Source organism: Phyllostomus discolor, chromosome 5 (assembly GCF_004126475.2).
Source record: "Phyllostomus discolor isolate MPI-MPIP mPhyDis1 chromosome 5, mPhyDis1.pri.v3, whole genome shotgun sequence".
NCBI classification, from domain to species: domain Eukaryota; kingdom Metazoa; phylum Chordata; class Mammalia; order Chiroptera; family Phyllostomidae; genus Phyllostomus; species Phyllostomus discolor.
The window spans coordinates 4795172-4816160 of record NC_040907.2 but is presented as its reverse complement, the minus strand read 5'-3'; positions in this window follow the sequence as shown (position 1 = coordinate 4816160).

Sequence of the window (20989 nt, the reverse complement as noted above, 5' to 3'; positions counted from 1 at the left end):
AGGCGTGTGCCTTCCTCATGCGGGCTGGCGGACGTCAGCCCGAAGAACTGCAGACCAGGGGACCTTTCCCTGGGACCCTGCCTGGAGCAGGACGGAAACAAGTCTGTGCCTCCTGGGGCGTTAGGCATGCCTCCGGATCCTGTGCATTTGCAGGGACTTTTTTTTTTTATTTTTAGATTTTATTTATTTTAAAGAGGAAGGGAGGGAGAAAGAAGGAGAGAAAGATCCATGTGTGGTCACCTCCCATGTGGTCCCCTCTGGGGGCCTGACCCAGCCCACAACCCAGGCATGTGCCCTGATTGGGAATCGAACCGGTGACTTTTTGGATTGCAGGCCAGTGCTCCGTCCACTAAGCCACAGCAGCCACGGTAGGAACTTTGTTTTTAAAGCAAACATCTTTGTTATTAGCACATGTTCCCCATCTCTGGACTTGCTCTGTGTGTTTTTTCCTTTAACTTAAACGCTTTACTACAAAGCACGTCTGTCTCGCGTGTCCTCCAACTTCCCCATTTCTCCGTCTCCGCCATTCAAACAACCCCCAGTGGGAAGTGCGGGCAGTGGTTCTCTGATCGGGCCGTGCAGTGCCGTCACCTGGGAGGCCTCTGGAGCCTGAATCGCCAGACCGGGTACCCCCATCACGGGGTGCCAGGAAAGCATCAGCGACGTGTAAAGCTCCCCAGCTGACCCCCACGTGCAGCCGAGCTCGAGAACCGTTGGTGCAGAGCCAGGAACTGCTGCGGGGCTGCTGGTGACCAAGCCCAGCTCGAGGGCCAGGCTTTCCCTGAAAACCCCCCGGTACTTTTTTCAGTGAAAGCAGCTGAGGCTGGAAGATGGCAAGCGAATGCCATGACACAGTCCACGGAGCTGGGCCATGCTGCAGGGAGGGGGCCCGACAGGGGCCTGGTTCCTGGCTGTGAGTCGGGTGCCAGGGCCTGCTGACGTGGCCGAGTCTGCTCTCCTTCAAGCAGTGGGAGTGCCAACACCTGCCCCCCATCAGCAGCCACAGCGTGGTCAGGGTGGCAGCTGAGAGCATGGGTGGAGCCCGACAACGTGGGCTTGCATTGGAGTCTGGCCCTGCGAGTGTGCCCCAGTTGGCCCATCTGTCAAATGGCACCAATAGCATAGCACAACCTCGGGTCATTAATGAAGAGATCATCACATCGGCTTCGGCTCTCAAAGTGCACCCAACAATCAGGTGCTGACACGCTAGTGAGGTGCACGGGGAACGGGGAGGGAGGTCTTCAGAGCATACGAGACCTGCCTGGTCTCATGGAGCAGAACGTTTGCAGCGACCCAGGGTGCAGCCCTGGGGCCCACTGGCCCGACCGACCTGCTGGGTGACCACCTCACTGAGGTGTAGCGGCCACGCAGTGACCGGCACCCACTTAGCATTCGGTCTGGCGTGTCGTCACAGACACCTGAGCAGCCAGCACCACAGTCACGCCCTTTCCAGCCCCTCCCCCGCCACCAAGACTATTTTGAGCCCCTTCCCAGTCCATCCCCACCCCCTACCCCCAGCAACAGTGTTTTTAAAAAAATTCATATTGTCCAAATCTAAAGAACAGATTTCCTGTTAAAAAAAAATCACAGATTCTGGAGGATAAAGGATTGGAAAACAGACAGCGGGCTTGCGTTCCTTAGAAGGCGACGCAGGCTGCTCCTGTGGCCCCGCCTGCCTGCTTCCCTCGCACACCTGGCCAGTCCTTGCTGTTGAACCTACAGCCCCTGGTCCACAGTCTCTTCTGCCAGCTCTCTTCCCTATCCATTTCTTTTCCATGAAAACCCTCTATCCCGAAGGGCTCCGTGGGGTCCGGCACTCCAGGGCTTCTCGGCCATTGGCAGCCGATCTCCCTGTGCCTTAAGGCAGCGCGGATTCCCCAGGCTGGACCTTGAGCTCTCCGGCTCATCCGAGACCCAGGAATGCGGCGGCCAGGTGCCGCCTTCATCTAATGATGCTCCTCCGTTCTTAATGGGAGGTCACCTGGCCAGTGGCCTCCCCGCTTCTTCCCGCCCATCTTGCCACAACGTGTGAGGGCCTGGCAATCAGGCTGCCTGCTGTCTGCTGGGGCCAGGGATGATAGCAGACTCGCCTGCATGTGTGACCTAAGACAGTAATTAAACCCAGGTGCCCCAGGGGTGAGAAATAAGCACATTAATTCAGGAGCAATTAAAACCCTGCAACATCAGCCTCACACAGCCACTGCTTCTGGGACTGGCTCTCGCTGCTGACAGTTTCCTTCTGGCTCCCCGGCTCCCCGGCTCCCCGGGCGGCCCCAGGCTGCAGAGACGCCTGCACATTTGCAAGGGGGGCGTGCGCAGGCCTCAGTGGGGCAGCTCCCCCGGCTTAGACCTCAGTAGGGTCTCTGCTCCTGCTGGGGAGCAGTGACTGTGCAAGACAATGCCCTACGCCTTTGTTTTGTTTTTAAGATTTTATTTATTTTTTAGAGAGGGAAGGAAGGGAGAAAGAGAGAAACATCAATGTGCGGTTGCTGGGGACTGTGGCCTGCAACCCAGGCATGTGCCCTGACTGGGAATCGAACCTGCGATGCTTTGGTTCGCAGCCCGCGCTCAATACACTGAGCTACGCCAGCCAGGTCTGGCCTTTGTTTTCAATTGCAGCAAAACATGCATAGTGAAGTTTACCGCTTTAACTGTGTCCAAGGGCAATTCAGTGGCATGAAGTGCATCTGAAGTATTGTATAACTGTGACATTAACTGTGTCCCAGAACTTGATATCCCCAACAGAAACTACACCCGTTAGGCAATAACTCCCATTTCCTGCTCCTCTCCAACCTCTGGTGACTTTTATTTTCTCTATGAATTTGCCTACTCTAGGTATTTTATATAAAGGTCTTGTACAATAGTCATCATTTTGGGGGGGGGTCTGGCTTATTCCACTTAGCATAGTGTTTTCAAGGTTTTTACACGTGTCAGTACTTCACTCCTTTTTATGGCTGAATAATATTCCACTTTGGGGACATACCAGCTTTGTTTATCCATTCATTTGTTGAGAGACACTTGGATTGTTTCTACTTGTTGACTATTAGTAATATTTCTGTGAACATTGGTATATAAATATCTGTTTGAGTGCTTGCTTTCGATTATGTTAGACATGTTCTTAGTGGTGGAATTGCTAGGTCATATGTCACTGCTATGTTTAACTTTCTGAGGAGCGACCAAACCGTGCTCTGTGGTGGCTGAACTATTCCACATTCCCACCAGTGAGGTACAAAGGTTGCAGAATTTTTCCATATTCTTATAACATTTGTTATTTCCCATTTTTTTTTGTTATGCCCATTGCAGCAGGTATGAAGTGGTATCTCACTGTGGTTTTGATTTGCATCTCATTAGTGACTAATGACATTAAACACCTTTTCCTGTGTTGTTGGCTGTTTATTTCTGCAAGTTGTTTGGCCATTTTCTAAATTGGGTCAGTTGCCTTGTTGCTGAGTTATAGTTGTTTATGTTTTCTGGATACTGTCAGATGTGGTTTGCAAATATTTCCTCCCATTCCATAGTTTGTTTAGTTTGTTCTTTCACTTTCTTATAGTGGCTTTTGCTGCACAAAAGTTTCTTATCTTAATGAAGCCAAATTTTTCTATTTTTTTTCTTCTGTTGCTTGTGCTTTTGTGCGCTCTCTCTTTTTTTTTAATTTGAGGAATATGTTCTCTATAATTCCAGAGGCGAATGCTATTTTTTTTTAAGATTTTATTTATTTATTTATTTTTTAGAGAGGGAAGGGAGGGAGATAGAGAGAGAGAGAGAGAGAAACATCAGTGTGCGGTTGCTGGGGGTTATGGCCTGCAACCCAGGCATGTGCCCTGGCTGGGAATCAAACCTGGGACACTTGTGTCCCAGCCCACGCTCAATCCACTGAGCTACACCAGCCAGGGCTTGCTCTCTCTTCTTTTAAGGGTTTTATTTATTTTAGATTGAGGGGAATAGAGGGCAAAGAGAGAGAGAGAAACATCAATGTGCAGTTGCCTCTTGTGCACCCCTCACTGGGGACCTGGCTTGCAACCCAGGCATGTGCCCTGACTGGGAATCGAACCAGCAACCCTTTGGTTCATAGGCCAGCACTCACTCCACTGAGCCACACGAGCCAGGGCTATAACTATGTTTCTTTTTAAGGGTTTAATCATTGGGCTCTTACATTTAGGTCTCTGATGCATTCACGTTCATTTCTCTGTAAGCCGTTGCACGTGGATATCCAGTTGTCCTAGCACCGTTTGTTGAAAAGATGTCACTTTCATCTGTCATAACACCCGTCAACATGTCACCCTAAGGAGTTTTGGAAAGGCGGTGATTTCAGAGAATGTGCTCAGGTGTTGCAGCCACCCCCAGCCTCTTGTTATCCTTAAGCAAGGAGCCCTCGGTGCACAGTCAGGGCTGTCAAAAGCGCGGCCTCTGCGCAGCTGAGACCTGGGCCGCACGGGAAACACTCCCCAGTCAGCAAGAACTGGTCTGCCCGTGGGAAGCAGGACCCCAGGCGTGTCATGCCTGGGGCCACGGGGCTAGAAAGGACCCCAAGCCCCCCTCCAGGCTTGTGCTGGTGCAACCCCAGCTACCCTTACTCCTGCCACCCCCACCCTGGCGTGAGAGCAAGGTGCCCCTTCCTCTGCCACCAGAGGGCGCAAGTCAGGGTTAGGGCCAGGGCGGGGCAAGAGAGCCCTGCAGGGCACAGGAGGTAAGGAGGCGCCCACCCTGTTAATCCTTGCCCTGCTCTGGGCTCTCATCCTCGACTCCTTAACTGGGCAGGAGGTGAGCCAGTAAGCAGGTGGGTGAGCTAGCAGCCCCTGTTCATCCTGGGCTGGAGTGAAGGCTGGGGGGCCTAGGGCTTCCCTTAGCCGCCAGGAGGCACTGTGGGAGCTGCCCTGGGTCCCTTGGCCTCCCGGCCTCGCCCTGCCTGCTGGGCCCTCCCTGCCCTGCCTGCTGGCTCTGCCAGGCTGGCTCGCCTCCCTGCCTTTCTCTCCAGCCCCAGCTGGCTGGCACAGGTTTGCCCTTCCCAGCCGACAGCACCCTGTGGCTCCCAGGGGCTCCGGGCCAGGGCAGAGCCGGCCCAGAGCTCTGCTCGAAGCTCGGTGAGATGAATGGAGCTGTCACTGGATAAGGGAAAATTCCTGGACAGCAAGTCCTTGTCAGCGCTTCTCTCCCGTGTCACCACAGATGCTGTGGCGTGGTTCAGAGGGACTGGCTGGTGCAACTGAGCTCTTCCCTGGCTCGCTGAGGTTTCTGAACCTTTTAGGAAGCATTCCCCTCCCTCACATTCGTGCATGTTGAGGCCTTTTGTTCAGTTTTCAAGGGACAAAGGGCTCGGGAAGGAAATGGAGGCAGAGAGGCAGAAGGAGGTGTCTTCCATCCTTGCTGTGTTGCCCCTCACACCGCACTCTGGGGTCTCAGGCAGTGACTCTCCTCTCTCCGGCCCGAGCTTCCCTGGGGCACAGGCCAGGTGGCAGGTGCTGAGGCGGGGCCTCCTTGTGGCACAGCTGTGTTTGGCTCTGCCAGGAAAGCCAGCCGCCACGGGCTGGGTAGCACTTCCCCCCGGAATGAGCCGGACCCAGGCAGCCACACTGCAGTGCGCAAGTCCGCGTGCACCTGCTCCAAAGGGCACCAGGTGCTGCCCTGGCTGGTGTGGTTCAGTGGGTTGAGTGTCAGCCTGCAAACTGAAAGGTGGCCAGTTCGATTCCTGGTCAGGGCACAAGCCTGGGTTGCAGGCCAGTCCCCTAGCTGGGACTTGCGGGAGGCAACCAATCCTTGTTTCTCACATCAGTGTTTCTCTCCCCCTTCCTCCCTCCCTTCCCTTCTCTCTAAAAACCAAATAAAATCTGTTTTAAAAAAGGGCACCAGGTTCTGTCACCCCAATTCAAGTGACTCAGAGGTACAGACACTTGGAATAGAAATGAACCACTGCCCTCCGGGCTCTGAGCCCCCACAGAGCAAGCCCCTGCTTGCCTGGGTGTCTTTTGTCCTGATACCTGCAAACCATCTGTGCCGGCCTCTCTATTTACTACATCTCCCCACACCCTAAACCCCGTTCCCCGGGTGGGGCAGGGTGGGGGGGGGGCTTCTTGGGGCTGTTGACACAGGAGGTATGGGGAGCAGAATCACCCAGGAGCTGGGGAGGGTGGGGTAGAGGGGTGACAGGTCACAGACAGCACTTGAGTTCTCAGGATGTAGCTCTTGCCAAAAAATGATGTGTCACACAGGAGCCCACGGCACAGCAGCTACATTTGTCACGGCAACCGTGATGCTGGGAATTCATGCAGACTCTGACACAGACTAGCTCCCTACCTTGGTTCTATTTTCCCTGTGAGGGTTTCTCCCTCTCTCCTTCCCCCTCCCTTCCCTTCCTGGCAACGCTCACAGGGAGGGCTAGCTTATTACCGCTTCCTACAGAACTATATGCAAAGTATACTCAAAGTATAATGCATAGTAATGTGAGCCAAAGTATAACATACAGGAAGATGAACCATTTTTTAAAAAGATTTTATTTATTTTTAGAGAGGGAAAAAGAGAGAGAGAGACAGACAGAGAGAGAGAAACATCAATGTGCGGTTGTTAGGGGTCATGGCCTGCAACCCAGGCATGTGCCCTGACTAGGAATTGAACCTGTGATGCTTTGGTTCGCAGCCCATGCTCAATCCACTGAGCTATGCCAGCCAGGGGTAAGATGAACCATTTTCCGCTAAGAGAAAAGCCAACCACCGTTTTGTGTCCAGTACTCAGGGGGTCCTCGCTCTGCTGAGCTCTCCGAGTCTGCTCCTGGAGTAGGCCCCCACAGGGACCCAGCTCTCCGTCCCTCTGTTGGTCTTTGGGACTGTCTTCACAGCTTCCCATCTGTTGCCTCCCACCCACCTTCTGCCCGCTGAGTCATCAGCCCACAGGTGGGGTGCGAGGCAGCAGCTCCCCCCGGGGGGTGGGGGGGCAGCCCCGTGCGAACATCGGAGCTGGGGTCACAATGTTCCTGGCCCGTTACAGCAGCCGCCCCGGCTCACACACACGTTCAGACCTTCGCAGGGTGGGGAGCCCGTTCACCATGTTACTCCTCCCTTCGGTGTCACCGGTTCCTGCCATTTCTGCTTCTCCGTCACGGAGGACGGCTGCGGGAGCTGAATAATGCCGAGAAAGGAGAGGGAGGACGTGCCAGTTACCAGTGGGGGACGGTCTGTGCGCCCTCCTGCACCGCCTTCAGGTGCACCTGACGGGTCCGCCAGTGGATGGAGCAAGATAACACCTTGGCAAGTCTTGGAGAATGAATGGTTGTGCTTCTCTACCCGGGCACCCTCTGCCTCCTCCCCGAGGCATCCACGCTGCTTCAGGACCCCGAGGGGTACTGGCACAATGTAAAAGTCAGGAAGCAGCGTCCCCGCTTTTGGGAGTCAGCAGCAAAAGCCTAGGGAAGGGGAGCCTTTTATGTCACCCCGACAGACTTGGAAAGAGAATGGGGAAGGGACTGCCCACGGAGCCTTGCCCGGGTTGTGGCAGGAGCCGGGGGCCTGCAGGTGACCTGAGAAGAATTTGTGGAGCAGCACCGGTTAGCCCTGGGAGCCCCTTGAGCCCACCCCCACGTGAGCACCAGCAGAAAGCATCTAATACAGAGTGTGTGTGTGTGGGGGGGGGGGCGTGTATCAGTTTTCTGGGGCTGCCACAGGGACCACCAGCTGGATGGCTTAGTGGGAGTGTCCAACCTTTTGGCGTCTCTGGGCCACACTAGAAGAAGAAGAGTTGTCTTGGGCCACACGTTAAATACATGGCAACATGCACTCACACACACACAAAATCTCATAATGTTTTAAGTAAATTTACGATCTTGTGTGGGACCACATTCATAGCCATCCCATAGGCTGCAGGTTGGACACCCCTGGAAAAGAACAAAAATGTATTCCCTTACAGTTCTGGGGGCTAGACGTCTGAACTCCGGGGGTTGGGAGGGCCGCGCTCCTCTGAAGGCTGCAGGGGGGGCCCTTCCTTGTCTCTCCTGGCATCTGGCGGCGGCTGGCCCTCCTGGCTCGCAGCCGCACCATCCCGGTGTCTGCTCTGTCACCACGAGGCCTACGTTCTTGGGTGTCTTCCCTGTGTCTCTGAAGTCCTCCCTCCTCGTAAGGTCACCGGGCACTGGAGGGAAGGCCCCTCTCCTCTGTACGACCTCATTAACCTTGATCGCATCTGCAAAGACCCTGCTTCCAAATAAGGTCATACTCGTAGGTTCCGGGACCAGAACTTAGTACCTTTGGGGACACACAGTTCAACCCACAACAGAGCCCTTCAAACCAAGGATGACAAATGCCAATGCCCTGTGGTGCCACAGCTAAGCAGCGAGATTTGTGTGAATAACCACCAGGAGGAGGCCGGCGTGCCTGGAGGAAAAAAACCAGGGCCGGGTCCCATGGGGTCTGTAGGCCCCTGGTGGAGCCTCCGGGTTCCCCCTGAATGAATTGGGAGCCAGTGGAGGAGCTTGGAGGGAGGAAGGCCACCTCTGACCATCGCTTTGGTGGCTGTAGTGAGACTAGACGGTGAGGGCGGGGAGACGACTGAGGAGGTTTGTGCCATAATCCGGGTGAGAGGGGACAGTGTCCCGGCCCGGGGCACAGGTGCTGGAGGAGCTTAGAAGTGGAGACAGCCTGGGTCTGTCTCGGAGGTAGGACTCGCCCACAGATTGGATGTGGGGTGTGTACCGGAGGAGCAGCAGGGCTGATCCCCAGGGTTCTGGCTGGATGGCCCGCCGCCCACCAAGGTGAGGAAGCCCGGGGAGGGAGCAGGTGGGAGGCAGAGCAGGCAGAAGCTTGGGGTGGGCCCTGCTGAGCTAAGGCGCCCCTCAGACTCCTGGGTCGGCATGTACATCCGTGAGTCCTGAGTTCTGGGGTCTGCGCTGGAGATGCACCGGGAGGGAGGTGTCAGTGTCAGTTTTACTTCAAGCTGTGAGCACAGGGGCGGCACCCAGGCTGTGAGTGCAGAGAGCGGAGAAGCAAGCTGAGGCCTGGCCCTGGGGCGGTCCTAACGTTTGCAGGCTGGAAGACCGAAAAGGTAAGCTGCCACCTAATCTCCCCAGGTGTAAACGTTTTTATTTGTTACATTTAGTCTTTAAATGATTGACATTGCATTTGGTGTATGACGAGAAATAAGATTCTACATTGATTCTCCACTCCCACTCCCAGATAATCATAATAGTTATCTACTTTATCTGGAAGGGCCCTTCCTGTCAGACCTCCGGCTTAATAATGATTGATGAACCCTTCGGCCACGCATTCGTGTCTGCACTGGCAAAATCGCAGTGCTGGGCAGAAGTCGCTCAAGGTGCACTTGCGTCTCTGCAAGTCTGTTCTCAGGAAGGCAAAGGTGACACAGCCCGCTCACCAGCCTCCAAGGCGAGCCTTGCAAATGCAAAGCGGGGGTGGGGCTTCCGAGGCGCTGGCCAGGTCCCAAGTGCTGCTCCACGCCCAGACAAACACCTACGGGAGGGACAGATACTTGTGACAGACCAACTGTCATTAGTATAGATGGTGCCATGTTCTAGCCTTGTCGAACAGACAAAAAGGTTTGAATTTTGAGTTAAGATACACATGAAGGAATCCCTTTGCTCTTCTTTTTAAAGATTTTACTTACTGTCAGAGAAAGGGGAAGAGAGGGAGAGAAACAGCAATGTGTGAGAGATACATTGATAGGTTGCCTCTCACAGGCCCCCCGTGGGGAACCTGGCCCGCAACCCAGGCTTGTACCGTGACTGGGAATCGAACCAGCAGCCTCTCGGTTCACAGGCCGGCGCTCAATCCACTGAGCCACACCAGCCAGGGACACTTTGCTCTTTTTAAGGAGCAAAAAAAAAAAAAAAAAATCAACGTGTGTTCCTTTGCAAGGGCCAGGCTGAAACGGGGGCCCTCAGTCAGCACGGCAAGGGTTTGGCTGACGGAGCCTCGGCACGTGTCCTCAGTGCAGACAGCCCGAGCATTTTATCCTTTGTGACGATTTATTGCATTGATATGATCCCTTTCGAATTCTTGTGCTTTTGATTGGCTTCATTGGAAACACAACCTATTTTATTTTGAAAAACAGCTTTTAATATTTCCCATCTCTTCAGCTTTCCTTTTTTTATATGGAGGCTCTCATTAATGCGCATTAATGACCGAGAGCTACAACTTAGCCTGCTGATCAGCCTGAGATTTATAATGAAGGGGAAGTGAGTTTTACAAACCAGTTTGCCACATTACTCACGTGCATCGCATTTATCTGACAAGGTGACGATTATTCGGGATGAGGAGATGCTGAAGGGTATCTGGTGAACGCGGTGACACATTAAGGATCTAAAGATCCGTATCCTGACTCAGGTCTTTGGAGACGACTGTCTGGTGACAGATATTTGTGAAATTATTTGTATATTAGCCAAGTTGAGAATGAGCCAAACGATCCTATAAAGACGTTAACCTTTTAGATGAGCACTATTAAATAATGCACTTTGAAGCAGAGATGACCCCGAAACACGGGTGCACGACGGTCCTCACGTAGCGTCCTCACGGTCTGGCAGCCACCAGAAACCCTCCCAAGTCCACGACATCATGGAGGGACTGTTTTGGACTCAGGCCAAATGATTTATTAAACTACTATTTTATTAGATAGAAGCCGAGAATGAACTACTTTTTATTGCTTCAAGGTGCAGGCAGAACACCCACGTAAGGGTGGGGGCGGCAGGAGTGCAAAGAGCGCCCCCCCAGGAAAGTCCTTCCTCGGCCAGAGCTGTTTCAGCTTTGGTGGAATTGCAGGCGAACCGACACACTTCTTGGAAGATAAGCGTCCTTTTCCAGGAACGGCCGTGAAATCATTTTGTTGTGCCACAACACCTCCCCCCCCAAAAAAAATCAGCGATGAGTTATTTCTAACATTCGTTCCATTGAAGTTTCTTAAATTGTTTTTTTCGGTCGCAAGGTTTTGGTGTTTAGATGAGAAATCAGTCTGCCCATTTTCCCCGCTCGGAATCCTCCAGAAATAACGCGTCTGGGGAAGCGCAGCTGCCTCGCGGGCACGCGCACGCGAAGACGCGCACCTGCAGGGGCGGGTTAGCACGAAAGGGAACGTTAGCTCGTCGGAGGAAAAGAGACCAGATTTTCTTTCTCTCTCAAAAAAAAAAAAAAAAACTCGTATCTATATATGAAACTGTTTATTTCCAATTAGAAAAGTCTTACTTTCGTTATCGAGAGCTGAGTTTCGTCTATCAAAATCCGTACGATATATGCCCCCCAAGTACTAAAATATGCAACATTTTAAATGTGATTGTGACAGGGTTCCTGTTTACAGGAACACCTGGTCCTCCCGGGCCGAACTGAGAGGACACGAGGGCAAAAGGTTCTCTGCCTCCTGGTGCCCTCGCTGCCCCTCCAGCTCCGCGTCCTCCTGTTCGCTGGCTCCCGCGGGTGGAGGGCATACCTCACGTGACTTTTCCAAGCACTGGCTGTGTTACTCCAGCGTATTTCCAAACATGGTCGAAATCTGAGGGGTAGGGGTTAGGGCCTCAACATACCTTTTTCGAGGGACACAATGCAGCCCAACATGGTCACCAGTAATCATTGAGATTCTGACACCAAAAAAAAAATCTGACCAGGCGATTTTGAGGGTTCTACCCTGGTGAAATGTCAAAAGGCTCTAAGGTATATTGTAATGGATTTGAACTACTTGGCTTCTGGGACTTCGTATTTTTCTCAACTTGGATTTAATGGTATTTGTGCGATTCCAGGGTCCTATGGGCCTAGAAACATGTTAATGGTCTTGACCAAATGGGACAATCGCAATAAACAGTTCTTGTTTACTTTTGTGAATACCATGTTATTGATTCACACGTGTTCACATTTATCTCCGAAGGATCAAAATAGCAGGTTATTTTTTTTAAAGAAGTGATACCAACGGAAGGTATTGGTTGTCAGCAGCCCACCCAGCGTGAGCAGGAGCACTGACACCCAACCTTTTCATGGGGATTGAAAGCAGATGACAATTTTCTCCACGCTGAACGAGGGCTGCATTTCAAAGAGCCGTTTCTTCCACTGGATCTTAAATCCTATTAAACTCAGCCGTGAGGACACGAGACCTTCTGCAAAGCGCCCGGGACCCCTGCTTCTGTTGCCCAACGTATGTCCACTGGTAAGGGGGGCTTTGCACATGAGGTGCCGGGGCTTCGGCTTAAACAATGAGGAGGAGGAAGAGAAAGTGACATGTCATAATAGTCTAAGGATACTGTGGCTACCATTTGTTTTTTTAATATTAAAAAAAACCTGTTTCTTAACAAATAGAGAGAAAAATGGACAATAGATTTTGAAAATGTTGTTTTTCATAGTTGCTTCAGATATTTTCAAAAGAAATAAAATATTACAAACACAACCGAGAAATTCTTCTCATGCCAGATTCCTGCCACCTCCCTAAAGGGTGAAGTTGATTTAATCCTTTTTAGTGAATGTTTTTATGATCTCTCTATATAATGCCTACATTACTGTTTGGCATGTTTTTAGAATTCATATAAATATTATTTTGGTTTTTTATCTTTTTTTAAAGATTTTATTTATTTGCCCTGGCTGGCGTAGCTCAGTGGATTGAGCACGGACTTCGAACCAAAGCATTGCAGGTTCGATTCCCAGTCAGGGCACATGCCTGGGTTGCGGGCCAGGTTCCCAGTGGGGGCCACATGAGAGGCAACCACACATTGATGTTTCTCTCCCTCTCTTTCTCTCTCTAAAATTAAATAAATAATTTAAAAATATTTTATTTATTTATTTTTAGAAATGGTTAGGGAGGGAGAAAGAGAGAGAGAGAAACATCCATGTGTGGTTGTCTCTCATGCCCCCAACCAGGGACCTGGCCTGTAACTCAGGCATGTGCCCTGACTAGGAATCGAACCAGTGACCTTTCATGTCACAGGCTGGCCTTCAATCCACTGAGCCACACCAGCCAGGACTAAATGTCATTTTGAAAATTGCCTTTTCCTTTATGCTTTTTTTTTGGTATTGCTACAGGTATATTATTCTACTTTGACTTATTTCTTCTCTAATGCTCTTCCTTTCTTTGTAGACCCGTGCTCCTGACCAGTATCATTTTCCTATCCTCTGGAGAATTTCTTTCAACATTTCTGGCAAGGCAGGTCTATAGCAACACATTCTCTCAACACTTGTTTGTCTAAGAAAGTCTTTTTTTTCTCCTAGACTCATGAAGGATAGTTTCACTGGATACAGAATTCTAACTTGGTAGGTTTTTTCTTTCAGCACTTTAAGTATTTCACTCCATTCTCTTCTCGCCTGCGTGTTTTCCAAAGTGAATTCTTTGTCATTCTTTCCCTGCTTCGCTATCGATTAAGTTTTTATCCTCTGGCTTTTTCCGAGATGTTTCTTTGTCTTTGATTTTCTGCCGTTAGTATATGATATGGGCCGTTGAGATGATCAGCTCTCAGTTCTTTTGTGAGCCTGTGCCCGTGGGCTCTGACCCCCTCGGTTCCTGCAGGTGGGTCGGGAAGGCTAGAGGGGGCTGCGGCCGGGTTTTTATTTCTCCTCCCCAGGTCAGGCTCTGGTGAAATGGTTTCGCCTGAGCGCAGAGCATGTCAAAAGCAGCATGCTTGGGGTGCCTTCCAAAAGGGCTCTTTTCCTCCCCCTGCTGGAGGCACGGGGGATTTTTCTTGGGTCTGTTCTGTGAAAAGCTGGTAGGGCTGTTGGAGGTAAAACGCACAGAAGTGTGAGGGCCCCCCCTATGACTGGGTCCCCCTAGAGTTTTTAACTCTAAACTTGTCCCCACGGAGCCTCCAGCTATCCGTCAATTACAGTGTAGGTGTCCCTCGCCTGGACTGGTTCCCGAGGAAGTTTCTGCTCAGTGAGTGTTGCTTCTCTGTACCTTTTTGCCTGCCTCTCCAAATTTTGGGTCAGCGGTTTGCCCTGAGACCTCAGTTCTCTGACGGATCTAAGAACAGTCACTGATTTGCAGTTTGCTCAGCTTTTTTCTCGTTGTGTGAATGAGAGCAACTTGTAAACTCCTTCCATGCTGGACTGGAGACTGGAAGTCAATGGGTGTAAATTAAACCCACTTTAAACTGCTTTGGGAGACTCCCCTGCATATGACAATGATTTATCAATTGTCCTGATGATGGACATTCCAGTTTTCTGGGGGTTTTTTTCTATGATAAGCAATGCCGTTATGAACACCTGTGTGTGTGTCTCTGAGCGCATGTGCAAGCGTTTCTCCAAGGTAAATCCTGGGAAATGACATTGCTGAATTGTCTGTGCCTTTCTGGGACTTGACAGCTCTCGGAAGCGGCTGCGCTGATTTCGGCTCTCCAGCAGTGCGGAGCGTCCACTGCCCTCGACTCCCACCGGGGCTTCCTTTTGCCGGACTTGTGCATTTTGCCATCTGATGGGTGTAAAACGGCATTCTGTGGGCTTAGTTTGTATTTCCCTGGCTGCTAGTGAGGTTCGCTCGTCCAACCAATGCTTTCTAAGCCCCTACCTTGCCCAGGTCCTGATCTGTGCTCTTGTGGTTTACCAGTGAACAAAATAAGAAGCACCCACCATCCCTGCCCTCGTGAATTTTTATTCAGAGGTGTGTGCGGAGAGCGGGCGGGTGGGGGGGGGCAAATGCAGTGGTCAGTGTAGGTGGTGTGGGAACGAGTCAGGCAGCTGTGTGAAGGGAAGAGCTGAGCGTGCAGAGGGGCGGGCCCTTGGGCACAACTCCACTTGGGAGGGAGCAGAGCGTGAGGTCCCACAGGGGAGGGTGGGGGCGGCCAAGGCAGAACCTCACCGGAGTCCTGAGCACTTGGCTTCTGCTATGAGCACCTCGGGGTGGGGCGGGGCATGCGTGAAGCTCACAGGATCTTTCTGGCGCTCTGCCCTGGAGCACAGAGTAGGGTGGCACATTTTGGCTTTCTTAGGGACTTGCCAGGCCATGTGACTAGTTCTGGCCACTGAGTTTTGAGAGTTCCCTTTAGGAACATTTGATGGCCAGTGATGGTCTTCCAGAGCTTTTTACCCCTCTGCCAATGTGATCAGAAATGCTGAAAATGGTGTCCTGAGCTGAAAGCCAAGTTCCTGCCCTGGCTGCTGTGGCTCAGTGGGTGGAGCACCAGCCTGTGAATGCAAAGATGGCTGGTTCAGTTCATAGTCAGGGCACATGCCTAGGTTGTGGGCCAGGTCCCCGTTTAGGGGCGTGTGAGAGGCAACCAATCAATGTTTCTCTCTCACGTCAATATTTCTCTTCCTCTCTTTCTCCCTCCCTTCCCCTCTCCCTAAAAAAAAAATAAATCTTAAAAAGTTAAAAAAAATGTCAAGCCCCTGAGCAATGACGGCAACGAGCAGCCTGCCAGAGATGGATGTAGCACACAAATAAGAAATGGTCGCCCCTGGCTGGTGTAGCTCAGTGGACTGAGCGTGGGCTGTGAACCAGGCATTGCAGGTTCCATTCCCAGTCAGGGCACATGCCTGGATTGCAGGCCATAACCCCCAGCAAACCGCACATTGATGTTTCTCTCTCTCTCTCTCTCTCTCTTTCTCCCTCCCTTCCCTCTCTAAAAATAAATAAATAAAATCTTTTTTAAAAAGTTAAAAAGAGAAATGGTCGTCATTTCAAGTCACTGAAACGTTGGGGTTATTGTTCACTGCAACATGACCCAGGTCATCCGACTGCTACAGGCTCATTCCTGGGTTTTGGAATGGAGAGTGACGTGATCTAACCTGTATTTTAAAAGGATCACTGTTTGCCGTGTTGCAAGGAAAACTTCCAGGGGGACGAGGGCGGAGGCAGGGAGGCCAGCAGTTAGGAGGCTGTTGCAGTAATCCAGGCAAGGGACGATCGTGCCCTGGACCAGGCTGGATGTGGTGGAGGTGGTGAGGCTTCTGGACGTTGGAGGCAGGGCCCATGGGCTATTTCTGATGGATTGGATGTGGGTGTGAGAGGCTTGAACGTTTTCATCTGAGCAACTGGAAGGGTGGAGCTGTGGACTGGGATGGGGGAGACTTCAGGGGAGGCAGGTGTCATTTTCGGACATAGTGAATTTGACATACCTATTAGACAGCCGAGTTGAGTTGGCCGTTGGTGATATGAGTCTGGGGTTCGGGGGTGAGGTCTGGGCAGGAGGCGTCCGAGTACATTTGAGAACCACAAGCCATTGCCTGGTCTGGAAAACCGTGTCAGTGAACGAAGTCCGAGACGGGCTGAGTGGAGGCAGAGAAAAGGTCAGGGCTGAACCTGTGGTCGCCGACATGCTGAGGCTGGGAACAGGGGAGGGAGTCATTGAAGGGGATTGAGGAGAAGTGGCCAGTGAGAGGAGAGGAAACCAAGAGGGTGTGGCCTCCTGGCAGACAAGTAGAAAGTCAGTGAGGGAAGAGGAGATAATTCATTGTATCAAGTGGCACCGCCAGACCAAGGAAGGGGAGGACGGAAGAGTGGCTCTTGTTTTCAGGCGTGTGGAGCTCGTGGTGACCTTGACAGGGAAAGTGTTGACTGAGAGGTTGAGTCAAAGCAAGACTGGAGTGGACTTTAAAAAGCATGGAAACACCTGGAACTAATACAAAATAATACTGAATGTAAGCTGTGGTTTAAAAATTTTTTAAAAGATTTTATTTATTTATTTTAGAAAGAGAATAAGTGAAGGAGGAAGACAGGGAGAGAAATATTGATGTGAGAGAGAAACATCTTGTACGTTCCCCAACCAGGGACCGAACTCGGAACCTAGGCATGCCTCCCGACCGGGAACTGAACTGGCGACCTTTTGCTTTGTCGGACAATGCCCAATCAACTGGGCCACACTGGTGAGGGCTGTAATTTAAATTTTTTTAATTAAAAAAAAAAAAGAACCCTGGCTGGCGTAGCTCAGTGGATTGAGCTTGGGCTGCGAACCAAAGCATCGCAGGTTCGATTCCCAGTCAGGGCACATGCCTTGGTTGCGGGCCACATGAGAGGCAACCACACATTAATGTTTCTCTCTCTCTCTTTCTCCCTCCCTTTCCCTCTCTAAAAAATAAATAAATACTCTTTAAAAAACAAAAAAGGGAAAAAGGAATTGGAGATAGCATGTACAGACTATTCCTTTGAAGATGTTTTGCTGCAAAATGGAGCAAAGACACGAACAGTAGGTAGTCAGCAGAAGGGTTAAAGTGGAAGGAAAAACATCTTATTTGTATTTTAATGGGACTGACCCAGTAGACAGCCAGAAGATTGATGTAGCAGAAAGAGGGGAGGATGGCTGAGCGGTACCCTTGAGTGAGGAGGGGGAGGGGATTGAGTGCGCAGGCAGAGAGCTGAGCCTTGACAGGGCCCTTGATGGTTCACCTGCAACTTCCGGCAGGAAGCCAGAGTGTGGGGCCATAGAGATGGGCGGGTGGGTGTGGGGAGGGGACGGGAATTTCTCTGCTGATCGTATAATGTCCACAGTGAATTCCAGAAGAAGGGAGGTGTTGGAGGTTCAAGGAGAGAGAAGAGGATGTAGAATAATTGGCTGGAAAACTGGGGGAGAAAGTCACCTGGCTGAGTAACGTGTGATGGCCAACAACGGCAGGGCTCCACTTGAGGCTCGTGGTCGGGAAACACAATGAAACAAGGGAAGTGCGATGCCAGCCTCCCTGGGCTGGGCGGGGGCGGGTGCGGGTGCCTAGTGGGTTGCAGTCGGAATCATCGCCGGGGCTGTGTTAGGGAGTGAGAGAGGGAACGCGGCCGAGACTGAGGCAGGCAGAGGCTGCAGTGATTGGCTGAGTGACCACGGAAGGTACACAGGGGCGGAGGGGAGAGAGGGCATGGAGTCACCGAGTGTACGTTACTAGAACTGGTTCAGGTGTCTCTTAGGGAGAGAAGAATCTGAATTCTTCTCAAACACACACATACACCATTATGTATATATGGTCCAACTACATATTTTCTTTTTTAAATAGTCCCATACTGCATTTCACATCTCTTTTTTTTTTATATTTTATTTATTTATTTTTATAGAGGGAAGGAAGGGGGGGAGAGATAGAGAGAGAGAGGGAGAGAGAGAGAGAGGGAGAGAGAGAGAGAAATATCAATGTTGCTGGGGGCCGTGGCCTGCAACCCAGGCATGTGCCCTGACTGGGAATCAAACCTGCGACACTTTGGTTCGGAGCCCACGCTCAATCCACTGAGCTACACCAGCCAGGACATATTTTCAGTAAATATTTAAAATTAAAACAATGCCTGAAGCTTTGCACACCTGATATTTACATATTATAATCTGTATTAACATTACTTAATGTAAACATGATAGGGCCGACCACTTATTTTACAGGAGAAAAGAGAAACCGATTGGGTGTATTTCAGTGACTTCAAGCGAAGTAGTTATTTTTTGTCCCCCCCCATACTAATTCAAGCAGCTTCAAATGTTACTCAGGCGAAAGAAATGGGCAAGTGGACACCCAACTGAGCACAGACTGTTTATTTTTGTAGGTTCACCTCTTTACATTCACCAAGGGGCCCGTCCCTTCGAATTGCAGGACCTGGACAATCCTGAAAAGTGCAAAGGCGGGAAGATAAATGGGTTAGATATTCCACGGGGTCAACGGATTCTTGGAGTCGGTGTCATGGAAGAAGGGCCAAATAGCTGGAGGGAGTTGCCTGGGCGATGGCCCGTCTGGCAGGGAAGCGAGGTTGGAGTGGCAGGTTTGGGCAATACCAGCTCTGGGGGAAAGACAGAGGCTGAGATCATTGGAGGAGAGCCATTTCAAGGTCAGATACTAAGTTGTTGGCATTATCTCACACCCATTGGGATGGTGGCTATAAAATAAGCAAGCAAACGAGCAGAAAATAACAGGTGTTGGCGAAGATGTGGAGAAATTGGAATCCTTGGGCACCGTTGTTGGGGGTGTAAAATGGTTGAGCCACTGGGGAAAACGGTACGGAGGTTCCTCAAAAAATTACGGATAGTACCCCTGAAACTGATACAAGTTAATGTTGAATGTAAACTGAAATTGAAGAAAATGAATAAATAGAAAAAAACAGAACTACCCTACGACCCAGCAATTCCACTTCTGGGTATATATCTGAAAGGATGGAAAGCAGGGTCTCAAAAAGACACATGCACCCCATGTTCATCACAGCGTTGTTCATCACAGCTGGATGTTAGAAGCACCCAAATGCCCTTCGACAGATTACTGGATAAACAAAATGTGGTATATGCATACAACGGAGTATTACGCAGACTTAGAAAGGAAAGGAATTCTGATACATGCAACAACAACATGGATGAATCTTGAGGGCTGTTGCAAGCTGAACTGCATTTCCCACCCGGATTCCTGTGTCGGAGCCCTAACCCCAGGTGTGGGTGTATTTGGAGATAGGACACCCTAATGGCTTCCTTTCCGTGGGCCCTAGTCCAACGGGACTGGTGTCCTTATAAGAGGAGGAAGAGACGCCAAGGATGCCCACTCACAGAAGACAGCCGTGTGAGGTCACACTGAGCAGGTGGCTGCTTTAACCCAAGGACAGAAACCGCAGGAGAAACCAGCCCTGCCGGCGCCTTGGTCTTAGACTTCCAGCCTCCTGTGGCAACGTACATTTCTGTCGTTACACCATCTGGTCCGTGGTACTTTGTTACGGCAGCCCGGTATCATTAGTATAAGGACATCATGCTAAGTGAAATAAGAGAGTCACGAAAAGATAAAGACTGTTCGAGTTCACACATACGAGGCATCTGGAGTAGTCAAACTGGGAGAAACAGAAAGGAGACTGGGAGATACCCACAGTGGGGGAGGGCTGAGAACGAGGGGTTGTGGAATGGATACAGAGTTTTGCAGGGGGAAAAGTGCTGAAGATTGGTTGCACAGCTCCAAGCTGTGCACTTAAAAGTGGTTAGGATGGTAAGTTTTATGTTGTGTGTGTTCTGCCACAATTAACACACACACACATAAAAGAAGCTGAGAAGAATCATCTATGCCTCAAGCATTAAGACATGAGAGGCTGATTATCTTTTCATGTTTACCTGACGTAGGGTTCCTTCTGTGGGCTGCCTATTCTTAACCTTTGCCCACTTTTCTGTTGGGTTGTCTTTTCCACATAGCTTTATAAGCTTTCTTTACACATGTTCTGATCCCTAATCCTTTCACGGTTATGGAAATTGCAACAATCTGTTCCCAATTTGTGACTTTCACTTATTTTGATCTAATGTATAGGAAGTCTTCAATGTTAGTCAAATATGTCTTTGAACATTTTGTGTTTTTTGGGTCTTGTTCAACAACTTCTCATATATCTTATCCTAAAATGTCTTTAGTTTTGCATTTCACTTTTTATGTCTTCAACCTATACTTTTAAATTTCTATATTGGGTTTGGGACTATATTTTCATTACTATGTTATCACAGGTGCCTTAAAGAAGTGTTTTAAAATAATCTGTAAAAATTTAAAAAAATATTTTTAAAATTGAGATATATATATATTGATATTTTAAAGTTTTTATTCATTCATTTTTAGAGAAAGGGGAAGGGAAAGAGAAAGAGAGGGAAAGAAACATCAATGTGTGGTTGCCTCTCATGCACCCCCAACCATGGACCTGGCCTGCGACCCAGGCATGTGCCCTGACTGGGAATTGAACTGGCCACCCTCTGGTTCTCAGGCTGGTGCTTAATCCATTGAGCCACACCAGCCAGGGCTAAAATTGAGATTATATTTTACATAAGATTTTGTGAAACACAACTGGGTAACTATCAGCTTTGCTTTTCTCTATCAGTGCATCTTGCTCTGTGGTAGGTTAATTTGTATGTCTTTATCTCTCCTGGCCATGATCTATGAGTCTGTTGCTCTATTTTCTTTGTTCCTCTGTTTTATTCTTTTTTAAAAATTTAAAAATTTTTTAAATTAAATTTTTAGAAAGAGAAGAAGGCAGGGAAAAAGAGTAGGAGAGGAACATCAACGTGAGAGAGAAACATGAATCAGTTGCCTCTCGCATGCTCCCTACTGGGGACCTAGCCCACAATGCAGGCATGTGCCCTGACTGGGAATCGAACCTTTGGGTTTGCAGGATGACGCCAAACCCACTG